Source organism: Tasmannia lanceolata, unplaced genomic scaffold (assembly GCF_043159265.1).
Source record: "Tasmannia lanceolata isolate RefF3 unplaced genomic scaffold, GAP_Taslan_0.1 ptg000012l, whole genome shotgun sequence".
NCBI classification, from domain to species: domain Eukaryota; kingdom Viridiplantae; phylum Streptophyta; class Magnoliopsida; order Canellales; family Winteraceae; genus Tasmannia; species Tasmannia lanceolata.
Window position 1 is genome coordinate 57,724,170 of NW_027518689.1, and position 14,545 is coordinate 57,738,714.

The following is a 14,545-nucleotide window of genomic DNA, read 5'->3' on the forward strand; positions in this document are numbered from 1 at the left end:
GAAAACATCCATTCAAAACACCTCTTGGAATGATTTGAATAATAATCATTTGATCACACCTCTTTACGATTTAAAAGTTTTGGATCATTCACAAGATGTCCCTTGTGTTTGAAATCATCCATGACTGTTGGGAAGCAAAAGACATGAAGAAAGGTTGAAAAACGGAAGTGAAAAGCCATGTCTATTTTCTCCCAACGGATAGATTTTCGAACATCTGCGGTCGACCGCGCTTCCGCGGTTGCCCGCCAACATGCTTCTGTTCCTTTTATTCTTTCCAATCCAAATAACCGTGGTCGACCGGACCTTCCGCTGTCGACCTCCGATACCTTTCTGGAAATCGTTTAAGTTTCCGGTAACCTATCCGCGGTCGCCCGGGATACCCCGGTCCACCGGCCCTGTCTTAAAATTATTTTTAATTCTCTTTTTATTTTGATAAAACATCTTAAATATTTTGACTTAGCCCAAAACATTTTGAAAATTTCAAACATAAATGTTAAATTTACGTCCTAAATATTTTAGGCAGCAAGGGGCCATAAATGTATCTCGGTCGTTGTGGTTTTCTCTCAAGTGTCGAGATCTCTGTTTATATCTCGTCTTTTTGTAAATCTATACGAAGTCCCTTCCTATTTTCCTACCATCATTATAGATACTGGATGCACATCTCTCTCTCTCTCTCTCTCTCTCAATCCAGCCACGGAACCTCACCATCCACCTCTGTCACAACATTGTTCTTTCTCCAAAGCCATTCTTTCTCCTCAACCATTCTAGCCAATGCTACAGTTCAGGAAATGTATGTCCTATACAAAAAAAAATTTGAAATGGTATGTCCTATCCAAAATTGATATGCATATATTACAGAAGAAGACAAAATTGTTTGCTTTTCTCATCTTTGTAGAATGACTTCTTCAACCATTTCAGGTAAACATTTGAAAGCTTGCAAGAGGAAAGAATTTCTCCACATGTTTGATTATAGAAGAAGTTCAATAAGTTTGCAACATATGTCCGTGAACTATGAATGGTGCGACCGATCTCAAACTGGAAACATCAAATGTGAAATCTAGACTTTAGATAATAGCCATATCTAGCAGTCCAATGTGATTCTAGGAAATAATTTCCAATTATCTCATAATTTCGTCATTTGGCATAATACTTTGCTTTGCATAAACCAAAGGATCAAAGGCGTCCATCGATGCATGTCGGAAGCAGTGAGGGAAGTTGCATTTATCCAAGTTCTTGCGATGAGTATCCAATGTTCTCGTGGCTGTTCTGATTGGTTATGAACAACTCTATTCTTAGGAGATCCTTGATTCGCTTAAAGAGGCAGTGCGGATTTGCAATGATCCCGTGATTGAAGGTAAATTCAGCCAGTTCTGGTTTGGAATATTTGACGGCGTTTGTGAAGTCCAATTCACCTTGGAAGATTTTCGTGTGCGAAAATAATTTTTGCTTGAAACTTTGATAAACATGAAATGAGAAAATGACACAATTGTTTGGCGGAAATCTAAGGCAATATACATATCAATCCATAGTAAGGAAAAGAAGTTTGAGGGCAAGAATGGTGTGGCGGATCCCAAAGAAGAGATGAAAAAGAAAGAAAGAAGAACATTTGTAATTTGTGTGTACGATGTATTTCGAAATTAGTAGGTTTAGGACTTGTAGTTTTTGTTAAATGACTTCAGCCTTTTCACTAAGAAATCCCGATCAGCTGAATCCTAAGTTATGAAGGACTTTCAGATATAGTTATGGACATAGTTTTTAAATGGGCCGCGTTAACTCGATTTGGAACATTAACCTCAATAGTAGAGGACCCTATTATTAAGGAAAATTTTCATGGGTCACTCCTTGTCATCTACGATGTCTGGACGTCTGGTAAAGGGAGGGTGCTACTGAGTGACATCCCACTAGTCACATTACACCACTCATTGTTACATGTTTACACAAATACACAGTTGACAGACACTTGACTCTTCATTCAATACGTAAACACTCCACATATGGGGTTCCACAACCAGTTATTAAAGAGAAAAGTGTCGCCAAGTCTTTCTTGTACCAAGACTTGTTTTGTTCAAGTCAAGACCTTGCTTTCAAGATTTTGAGTCTTTTTTTTATAGTAGTTCCCCTTACTTTTATTCATGAAACAAGTCTACTAATACTACTCTATGCCTAAATAAATGTCCTTGGTTGTGATCTGATTCCACATCAGTGAACGTTAGACTTGATAGAATCATCCCCAATTGTTTATGGAGTGAGCGGTAGTTATAAAAGGTCATAGTATGAAATGGTTTAAGAGGATTGAGAAGAAAGTAACTTTCAATTATGGAAATCAACATAGGGTCGAGCAACTGCAGATAAGATTATCGTAATTCATACAAACCAATTCATCTCCAAAAGTGACAAAAACCATGCCATCTGATAGTGAACTTGAGATAGGTGGCCAAGTTGAGGCTTTGTCCCAGTTGGAATCCGATTCAATTTCTAATCAAGGAATCAAATCAACATAATCATATACCTGCAAGAAAAGTAAGGATATTAGTGAGCTCATAAGAAAGACCAGCAGGAAATTCAATTACAGTCTGATTTGGAGATTAATACAAGAATCAATAGAGAAGCTGGGAATAGCTACTGTATTGGTCGGGGGAATGATGAAGAGCAACAGAGCCAGATTGAGAACATAGTGATGCAAAAGGTTAATAAGGAAAATAGTAATGTAAAACTGATGGGAATCAAATCTTTGGATATTTCTGTCAAACAACCAGTTACTCCAAAACTGTTGGAGAAGGTGTTATTAAGTCTTTTATACTTTAACACTGCCCAGTTACTCCAAAAGCTTAAGCTGTTGGAGAAGGTGTTATTAAATCTTTTATACTTTAACACTGCCCCTCACGTGTGGCCCCTTTTTAGGGTTGGCCTACACGTGGCACATGTGGCCCGCCTCTTTTGGGCTCTGGCCATTTGCTTGTGGATTTTTACTAGGGAAATGATATCACTCCTACCATATTTTGTACCTCCACACTTTATTAGAAGGTACGGTATGGCCCGCATCATAGGATGATCCAAACCGTCCATTAGATGGGCCATAGCCTAAATAGCTTGTGACCCAAAAATCATTTCGATAGGTTGATGCTAACCCTCCGATCTAGAGAGGGTTAGGATGCCCTCTAATATTCAGTCCCACCATAGATCGGAGGGTTAGGATCAACCTATGGAAATGGCTTTTGGGGCACAACCTATTTAGGTTGTGGCCCATCTATTGGATGATTTGGATCATCCTACGGTACGGGCCATACCGTACTTTTTAATAATGTGAGGACTGAGATCATCAAAATATGGTGGTTGTGATATGATTTCCCTTTTTACTATCATGGAGGTTTGTACTCAGGACCTTTTCTCTGATACCATGTCAAACAACCAATTACTCCAAAAGCTTAAGCTGTGAGATCGGAGAGTATAGAGTGCAGCATGAAACGATTTGTTAGCTGGGTTAAGACCCACATTGGCAGGTCAAAGAGATATACTTCTCAATGTTCAATGTCTTGATCTGGAATATCATAGGGGTTAAAAATAAACCCTCTGTTAGTAGATTGAAATATTTGATCAAACTTCACAATACTCTTTGTAGTTGAGGTGTGCCCAAGGATATGGATAATGTAACAGATATCAATGAAATTGCAAACAAAATAAGTACGGAACATTCTATGGCAGATGATGCGCGGCCGAGGATATGGATAATGTGGAAGAACATATTATCCTTCTCTTAAGGGAAATATTATCTGCAATGGAATTTTCTATTACTCACATTTGTAGGGAAGGTAACCTTGTTGAATACAGCTTGTCCAATTATGCTTGCAACACCATCACTAATTCAGGTTTTAGGATTGCACTAGCCTCCCAAAGGATTGTAGAGGAGATGCTAGATGCAACCAATTTTGGATTCCTTATATTCATAATAAATAATATTTTTTCCTTGTTAAGGGAGTTTTATTTTTATCCTCTTCTTGCATTATGATGGGTTATAGGCAAGGTTTCATTCTCTATCCTCTTCTCACTTTAGGAGTATATAATTTAGTGCAAGAGCAATATTAATTAAAAATGGGTTGTTGAAGGGGATTTCAATGCTATTCTTAATCGGGAGGAAAAGGCTGGAGGGTGGACTCCGTCTCTCAGATCTATATATGACTTTCAAGATGCAGTGGAAGGGGTTCGATTAGCGGATGTTGGTAATAAATTCACTAGATGCAATAATCAAGAGGAAGGTGGTAGGGTGAAGGCTAGACTTGTTAGTCCTCTTAAATCGTATATGGAGTGAGCAGGACGTCCAAGTCAAAGTAAGTAATCTATCAAGAACTTACTCCGATCATGTTCTAATTTTAATCTCCACTAAACTGAACATGGTGATTAGAAGGTCTTTCTGATTCCAGAAGATGTGGACCCTTGATGAAATATTCATATATATAGTCAAAGAGGACTGGCAAAACCCATTTATGGGAGTGAATTCTATATTCTAGCCGCTAAATTGAGGGGCCGAAAGTTAGGCTCAAGAATTGGAATAATGCGGCCTTTAGGGATGTGTTTGAAAATATCAGCGGCAGAAAACTCGGTTACTCTGACTGAAAATATGTATGAAGAGAATTTGCTTACATTGGTGAGGTTCTAGCTCTAGCTTGGCAGAAACTCCATAATGCTCCCCTAAAGGAAAAGATTTTTATGAGGCAGAAATTGAGGGATAAATGGTTAAAAGAAGGGGACAAAAATCCTAAGTTCTCCACACTTAAGTAGCACAGATATTAGCAGCCTTAGGCATAATGGTGATTGGGTGGAGGACCCCTAACAATTCAAGAAGTAGCGTGCTCCTTCTATAGTAACCTCTAGTCAGAAAGATGGATTTTTTTTTAATAATTATGACATTCTTGATATAATTCCTAATATAATCACGGATGAGGGTGATTCCATGTTGATGTCACGGCCATCAGAGGAAGTATTAAGCAATTGCTTGTTGGCATGCCAGCCGATAGTGCGCCCAGTTCTGATGGCTTTGATAGTACTTTCTTCATTTTTTATTGGGAGACTATTAAACAATAACTGGTTATAGCTATCAAAGAATTCATTTCATGTCACCTCCTTCGAAAGTCTTACACTTCCACCTTCATTACTATTATTCCTAAGGAGTAGCCAAGAGGTATGTCTAACTATTGTCATATTAGCCTTTGTAACTTTATCTACAAAATTATGACTAAGGTGGTCACTAGTTGCTAAAGTGATATACTTGAAAACCTTATCACCAAAACATACTGCATTTGTCAAAGGCAAGAATATCATAGACAACATTTCTATTGTGAATGAAATGATCAAAAATACTGATAGGAAGGACTATGAGGACAACATGATATTCAAACTCGATATGGTTAAAGCTTGTGATTGGGCGAGATCAGATTCAGAATTGCCACAATTTGGTTTTAGGATCTCTCTCATTCACATGATGAAGAATATTGTATCCAATTGTTGGCTTCAAATATGCATTAATGGTGAACCTAAGGGCCTTTTAAATCAAGCAGGTATCTTCGAGAGGGCGATCTATTATCCCCTCATTTCTTTATTATCGCAGAGGAAGAATGGAACAAGAGCTTAGGAAAGTTATTCCAGGATCGGAAGGCAGGCTATTACTTTTGCTTGTTGCATCCCCATAGCTCATTCTTTCATTGCTAACGATGATATATTATCTTCTTCATATAGATTATTTAGACTTGGTCAATTTGAGCCAGGTAGATCCTTTCACCTTCTTCATGTAAATTTTCTAAAGGATTCATTAGCCGACCCTAACTAGTGTGGGACAAAAGCTTAGTTGAGTTGAGTTGAGTTGAGGTGTGCCTCTATAAAAGGGTCACCTAAAGATTAAATATTTCAAAAGTCTAATTGAAAAAAAAATCTCCCAATGGATTGAAGAATAGAAAGGAAAACTTATATCTTCGGGAGGTAAGCGTGTATTACTCAATCATGTTATGTTATATCTTCCATTCCTATATATATCCTGTCTTCTCTAAAAAACCTCATGTAGTTCTTAGAAGATTGAAAGTATACTTGCAAACTTTTGATGGGAAACTATGGGTCAGGGAAGAAAGAACTATTGGGTGGCATGGGATAGTGTTTGTAAGCCCAAGGAAGTACCAAGTCCCTGTGGGATTTCATTAGCGCCTTTAGAATCACAAGTATTCACAATATGCTCATCAAGTCTACTTTTAGAGTGACTTGAGGAAATCCAAGTATCTAAAGGGCTATGTTTTAGCTGACACTTTGCATTTATTGCTGACACTTTGAATTTATTGCTGACACACATGTCCTGCCATGTCCGACATGACATGCGTGTCCACCTATGTCGACACTCCTTTGGACACTTTTAAATGTACTGCCATAAGTGTTAGATTTAATGTGGGTGTGTGGACACATTTTTGTGCAATGTCAAGTGTGGCATTCTGTTTTATTATTGTATATTGTGCTTGCCTCTTTTATTGTAAACTCTTTTTAGCTCTTCTTTAATTAATATTTGTTGTTGCATCATGTATACTTTCTATTTTTAGCCGTGTCCCCATTTCTAAATTTTGGGGGCCTGCCGTGTCCGACACTCCGTGTCCGTGTCCACAAATCATAGCTAAAGGGTGTGTCCGTGTCCACAAATCATAGCTAAAGGGTGAAAGCTTCTATCTAACCGAAAGCAAAGCAGGTGATTCTAACCAGCAGAAAAAGACATGATCCTGGTGAAAGATGAGCGGATTAGTAGTAGTAGAGAGATAATGCCACATTTTGGAAAAATGGTTTTGCGATTCTCCTCTTATAAATCCAAGTATCATGCCTAAAGAAGAGGATCCGGACCACGTATTTGTTGAAAGTGACATAGCTTGAACTATCTAGAGCCACTTTACCATCTATCTTGGTGTGCCTTTTATAAAAAATCAGTCCATCAATGCTAGGATTATTCAGTGGCTTGAGCTTGAGAAGTAAATCAACAATTGGGTTTGCTTTGAAAGTTATTCCTTCTCTCATTACCTGGAAGATATGGAGGGAGAGATGTAACAGACATGAAAATCTCTACTAAGCCTGTCCACATTATTATCAAGGTTTTCATTACTTGGGGAAAAGTTCTTCCTAGTTTTTTTTCTCATCTTCAAATTGTTCACATTGGGAAGCGTAGGCCTTTGGGGAAATTGATATCAATCCCAAACCAATAAAAAATCGCTAGAGTTATTCGAGTGTGCTCAAAAAATCCAAAGAGTGGAAAGCTAAAACTGAATACGGATGGGGCGTCTGAGGGTGTCCTGGCTCACAAGGGGTGATGAGATAGTAAAAAATCACACAAATAAGATGGTCTTTACTTTCTCTCATGATTATAAGATTGGGACTAACCTGCGGGTAGAAGCTACAACAATGTTTGATGGTCTTAGACACTATAAAGATTTTAGTTTTTTAGATGTTTGGAGGGAATCTGGTAGTAAGCTATTGATTGATATGATTAATGCAAAAAAATAATAATAATAAATGAATCACCATGTTCTATCAAATATGACTGGAACTTCATTCCATGATCCTTGATTTGAAGCCAAAAGAGTCCCATCAATTTAGAAAGGCTTATCAAGTAGAGAATCATCTTGAAAATTATGCCTATGAGATAAAATATAAGAGTTATGTTATTGTAGACAGTCCTGAAACGGCTATGGGAGCCTTCAGATGGGGTGTAAGCTTCTTGGTTTGGAGGTAAGGTGGTATACCCCACTCTTTTAATCTTTTTTATCAATAACATTTAAGATACTAACCTGGGTCCCTAGATCAATTCTGAGTTAAAAACAAGTTCATAATAACAAATAGTTTTAGAATACATTAGTCTAATAAATGTGTACAAACTATGATTTGTGGACACGGACACGGGGTGTCGGACACGTCAAACTCCCAAAAATTAGAAACGGGGACACGGCTAAAATAGAAAGTACATATACTCATGATTTGTGGACACAAATTCGTGTGCCGAGTTTCGACCAAGTTTCGACACGGATACGATGTATCTGATATGGAAACCCATAAAAAACTAGAAATAGTGTCACACTCATACACATACATACATATAAAGTTGCTAACACTTCTAGCAATACATTTGAAAGTGTCTAAAGGAGTGTCGACACGTGTGGACACGGGTGTCGTGTCGGACACGACACGACACGTCTGTCAGCAATAAATTCGAAGTGTCGGCCAAATCATAGGTACAAAGTAAGTTTAAAATTAATAAAGGTGTAATTATATATTTATACGTGGATGAAATGTTAATATGTAGTACTAATCTTCATATTATTAAAAGTGCTAGAAAGCTTTGGTTATCAAAATCTGACATGATCTGACATGTTGCAGATTTTTCTTCCCTCGCGGGGTGGGGGGTGTACAATAGTGAGAAGGAATAACAACTCGATTCTACCTCAATCTCATTGCATAGAGAAAATATTCAAGAAGTTTAATCACTTTTAATGCACGTGGGTTTCTATACATTTTGAATTCAAACTTTGGTTATCGTAATACTAGAACTATTTCTCGACTACTAAGGTTATTAGTAGTTTCATGCATGTCATGACATGTAGTAGACCTGATACAGCAATTGAAGAAGCAATTCTTACGGTATTTGCAAAAAAAAAAAAAAAAAAATTAACTTGATATTCTTTTACCTTTTCATATGTGCTTTCACAATTGTGTCTGTTTACTAGTAATCTTGAATGCTAATAATCTTGAACTTGAACAATAAATTTGAGCTATTATTTACAAGAAATACATGGATTGCAATCTCACACAAACAAGAAAATCCACGGGAATGCGATAATCCAGTTTATATTTGATTTACATACTTTTGGTTTACATATCTAAATGAATCTTTCAATGAATACCACTTTAGCATATGGTTGCCATTTTTCAATTACAAGCAATGATTAAGAAAGAAAGTGTAGGGAAAGGTTGAGAACAATAATCAAAAGCAAAGAATACAGCCTGAATTACCAAATCTCTGTTATCTCCATTTCATTAATAGAATACTTGTACAACTGCAAACTATTTAACTGTTTAGACCATGATGGTAGAAGGCAAACAAAAGAAAATGGGGCCTAAACAGAATGACACCCTTCATTATAGTAAAGAAGTTAAAATTAGCACTCTGGGTTAAAAAGTAAGAACAGATAAAGAACATGGGATTTTCTAATACCTTGTCATCGCTGAGTTGTCACGCTTTTCGCAAGATTACGAGGCTGGTCTACGTTAAATCCACGTAGAACAGTGAGATGATCCCAATAACTGTCACAAATACAGAAAGAGGAATGAAGAAACTCGACATCTGAAAATAGAAGCATAATAAAGTAACACTCCAACAGTAATCATCTACAGTTGAAGCTGGTTCGCATTGTGTATATGTCCACAGTTAACTTAAGCATTGCACAAGAAAATTTATGAGCATCTCATACAAATGATCACAACTTGATCTCCACCAAAACAAGAATACAATCTGTACTTGTACTAGTTCTTTGAAAGGGCTGATGTATTTAAAATTATAAATGACATGCTGACTATTTTCTTCCCATCCATGTTTCCAAAAGCTTATGCACAGTTTCACAAAGATGTACATGTACAGGTTTACAAAGACAATAGATGTATTTCCAAAGAAGTTTTAAGAAGCACACACACACACACACACACACACACACACACACACATATATATATATATATGTGTGTGTGTGTGTGTGTGTGTGTGTGTCTGTGTGTTGCAATATTTCATGTTAATGAAAGAAGAGAAGCTACACATCACCAACGTATACATAAGAATCCCTCCCTAATACATAAGAATCCCTCCCTAATGAATTGGACTCAACCCAAACCCAACCCGATTTAAGGTAAAAGCTCAACCCGAATTCCGAAAAATCAAGAGTTGCACCCTATCATAAAGGAAAGAAAAAACTAGAAATATTTGCATAAATTATTCAATATGACCTATAATATGCAATTCTATCCAAAATGAACAAGGTGACAATGACAGCATACCTGCAATGGGACTATATTAACTATTGGTTGGAGACAATCCTCGACCTGAGGAACCTCAATCACTACAGCTTCCACTGGAACAGACCGATGATGCCTCTCCTTTTGAGCACATCACAATTAAGCGACCTTTACGAGCATGAAGTTGCTGAATTACCGACTGTTGCTTGCTGCCATAAAGTACAGAATATATGTGAGTACTAAGCAAAAGTATTCTCATCAAATGAGTAATGCTGACTGATACACAACCACGAAGTCAACCTGAAACAACCATCATGTGTAGCAATAACAATAATTGGGCGAGTTTCATCGACTAATGCCAATGGGCCGTGCTTCATTTCACCTGCATATATTCCTAAAGTGGGCAAAAGAGCAACTTCTTCCACTTTCAAGGCACCCTCGAGAGCTGTGGCATGGGTGTATCCTCTGCCAAACATGAGAAGTAATTGTTCGTTCATTAAAATTTTTGCCAGATCCTTCATTTCATTGTCAAGTTTCAATACCTCTCTAACTTTATCTGCCAAAAGAAACAAGATATAAAAGGGTCAATACCTTCTATGCCTTTTGTTATCTTCCATTCTATTCTTGAGATAATGGAATTAAAGTTTTTAGACTCCCATGCCAATAGCTCATTGACAGAGAAAGATAAAAGAGACCATGTGAAGCATACTTGGCAAGTCACACAGTCCATTTATTACAGCCTCCCTTCTTGCTTGACTGGATATTGTGTCATCTCCAATAGCTAAAGCAATCATGGCCATCACTACAATTTGACTCGTGTACGCCTGTTGAATTATAGTGGTATTCACATTAGAACTGTGACAATACAAGTAAAATCAAGGAATGTAAGAGCTGTAATTAATTACCTTGGTACTAGCCACACCTATCTCGCACCCAGCATTTATGTGAACACCACATTCTGTCTTCCTGGCTATTGCACTACCGACAGTATTTGTTATGCCAACACATAGTGCTCAATTCTTTTGGGCATATTCTAATGCATGCAGTGTATCAGTAGTTTCACCGGACTGACTGACAAAAACTGCTGTATCATCTCTGTATATAGGATCCTTCATGTCCAAGAGAGAGCTTGCGAGTTTCACACTAACAGCGACACCTAATTCCATCAAACCATTACTAAGGATAAAATATAGCAGCATCATTATCTTAAAGTGTTTAGTTAATAAGAAGTAATCTGTTGACATGCCAAATGTACTTACCAGAAAGCTCTTGCAGAAATGATTTTGCAGCTAGAGCTGTATTATAGCTTGAACCGCAACCAATGAGGACTATCCGTCTACTACACCTGATTGTTTTCAGATGATCCTTAAGGCCACCCAAAAGAACACTCTTAGCTTTCCACGAACCTCCACATATAAGCCTCCCCCTCATTGTTGTCGTAAGGGACTCGGGCTGTTCATGAATTTCTTTTTGCATGAAATGTTTGTACTTTCCTTTCTTTATTTGCTCGACCTCCATCTCAAGAACAGATAATGCACGATGCACTGATGCAGGTCTAGGAAGACGTCCATGTTTTTCAGGCCTGTCACCGTCAAACTTGAGGATAGATACACCTCCATCCTGCAATACCACTACCAACAGTAAGTACAGTTTTGATCTTCATGAACTTAGGCAAATTGCAGAAGCAATACATAAGACATAGTTAGGAACAAAATCAGAACCAAACTGTCAATTATACCCAGCATCATACTAGGGGAATCAACATAACTGCGGAGCAACAAAGTATAACAGCCATCAAAATCTTAGAAAATGACTATGCAAGCCAATGTTTCACTTTATATACTACCAGAAATTAAATCCATAATTGTAGTGACAAAAACTTACTCTTTCAATGGATTTCATGAAGGAATCTGAAGAATGTACAATTATTTATTTTTTGGTGGCTAAGGAAGGCCAATAGGCTATTATTTTTCCGCCAAGACTACTCATTGATGCAGGAGTACATGGATGTGATCCCAGGCCAGTTAACAGGAGGATAACCTCCTATGAGGGATATTCAACATCACATAAAACTCGCCTGAAGGTCTAGCTTTCCAAACAAACCAGCATATAGAATGAGCCCCAAGGAACATCAAGAGTTCCAAAGATGGTAGATGAATTATTGAAGAACGGGATGATCAGGGAGGGTGAAAGCACATGTGCAGTGTCGGTCATTCTAACACCAAAGAAGGATGCAACATAGTGTAGGTGTTGACAAAATACTATCAATCTCAAGAATTGCAACTTCTAGAAAAATCCGCTGATATTGTGGGATACATGGTATTAGCTATAGGCATCAAATTGGATCAAGAGTAAGTGGATAATATACTTACATGATATGTGCCTACAAGCATTCAATTGGGTCTGTACCTTCTGTGGTTTGGCCAGGAACATCAGTTATGTCATCGCTCTAATCACCATTCCTCTAAAGGGTGGTGCATTTTAGTGGACGGCAGAGGCAGAGAAGAGCTTCAAGTTGATAAAGTAGAAGACCACAATGGCTCATATTGTAGCTTTTCAAGACTTCGAGAAGGTATTTTAAATGGATTGTGATGCCTCTCACATGAGCATTAAGGGTGTGTTTGGCGTACCGTTTGAAATAGCGTTTGAAACGGCGTTTTGCAAAACGGCGTTTTGGTTCAAAACGGCGTTTTGCCAAACGGCGTTTTGGTGTTTGGTTGGCCAGATCAAAACGGCGTTTTAAACGGCAAACGGAGGTATTGTGTGTTTGGTTGCAAATGCCCCAAATCGGAGTTTTAGTGGTAAAATGACCAAAAAGGGCATTGTTTGGTTGGCCTCAATGTAACTCAATTATTCTCTCATTAGGCCAATATTAGAAGGTCATTAGGATCTCATTCAACACAATTAAAATTAAACATCATTGCCATAACTAGTTATACTATTGTTCACAAAAAAATAAATTTAAAAAGTGGCACAATGAGTAATTTATATAGAACATAATTCATCACGAATGCGGTCCCGAATCGAACCCATGAAAGCATCATCATGTGCATAGTCAAATGTATCATTCTGATCCATAGCATGATCATAACCCAAACCAACATTAACAGTAGGCATATATGTATCATCATGGTCAGCTCTATCGAACTCCTCATCACGACTTGCATGCTTTCTGATGTAGTTGTGCAGTGACATTGATGCTACAATTAGTTGTATCTGGGTATTTAAATCGAATTTAGGCATTCTGGATAGCAAGGCCCATCTATTTTTCCATACACCAAATGTGCGCTCTATAATGTTCCTAAGAGAGGCGTGTGCTTGATTAAATTGCTCATTTGAACCACTTATTGGTTGAGTACCATGTCGAAAAGCTGGAACATGTGACCTTTCTCCCTTGTACGGGGCCAAGATCCCTTCATATTGGGGTAGCCGGCATCAACCACATAATATTTATCTACATCAAAATTTGAAAAGAAAGTTATGTAAGATATTATATATTATATTATATTAAATTTATAGTATTATTTGTGTACTTACCTCCCCGTGGGTGAGGAAAATTAAGATCCGGCGTACGCAGTGCCTCTGAAAAAATCCTTGTGTCATGAGCAACACCTTCCCATCCTGCCCATGTAAAGGTGAAGCACATGTCAAAGTCACAGCATGCCATGACATTTGTTGAGGTGTAACCTTTCCTTCCTCGATATGGAATTTGCTCTGCTTGAGGCACAATCACTTGAATGTGGGTGCCATCAATAGCTCCAATACAATCTTTGAAGTATGGATAAAATTTTGCCCTATTTTGGATGTATGCAGGAATAATATCATTGTAATTAGGCTCTGGCTTAATCATATCAGACGAAAATCGCATTGCACAAGTTAAGATTTTATGAAATTGCCGGCTAATTGTCTCTCCAGAATGTTGGAACCGCTCCTGCATATACCTATTAGAAACGCCATGTCCTAATGTCATCAGAAACATTGCCATTATCTCCTCAATAGACATTGCTTTCGTTGGTGTTAACCCATATCTTGTTTTGAATAAATTACACAAGTTCCTAAATACATGTTTCTCCATACGAAGTTGCTCATAGCATCGGTTTGGTGCACCATCTAATAGGTCCATGATAAATTTATGCCCAGTGTATTTACTTGTTCGGCAAGGTGTCTTGCAAAAATACATAGAATAATACCTAATTGCATCTTGCACACCTTCAACAACCATGGCCATCAAATCTTCATCATCATAATCTTCGTCACTGTCAATTGATTCAATTGATGCATCTGACCCATCTCCTGAATCCATATTCCCTGCAAATAAAAAACCAACAACTAGCATATTCAAATCCCGTATGGCACACCAAGGGAAGATGTTACTAGTATGCTCCAGGCCTCTGTAGTGTAAAAACAGTTCAAAATAAATTGTATAAGAATGAAAAAGTTATACATTGTCTTGAGCTTGTTCAACTAACATATAAAAACCAACCAGTTCGAAATAAAAGTAACAACCAACAAGTTGCAATACTCAAAAAACT

At 37.7% G+C, this 14,545-nt stretch overlaps 1 pseudogene; it reads right to left on the reverse strand.

The window, feature by feature from the left end:
* Positions 1–2,292: 2,292 nt before the first annotated feature.
* LOC143888472 (glutamine--fructose-6-phosphate aminotransferase [isomerizing] 1-like) overlaps positions 2,293–14,545 on the reverse strand; it is a 51,410-nt pseudogene continuing 39,157 nt past the window's right edge.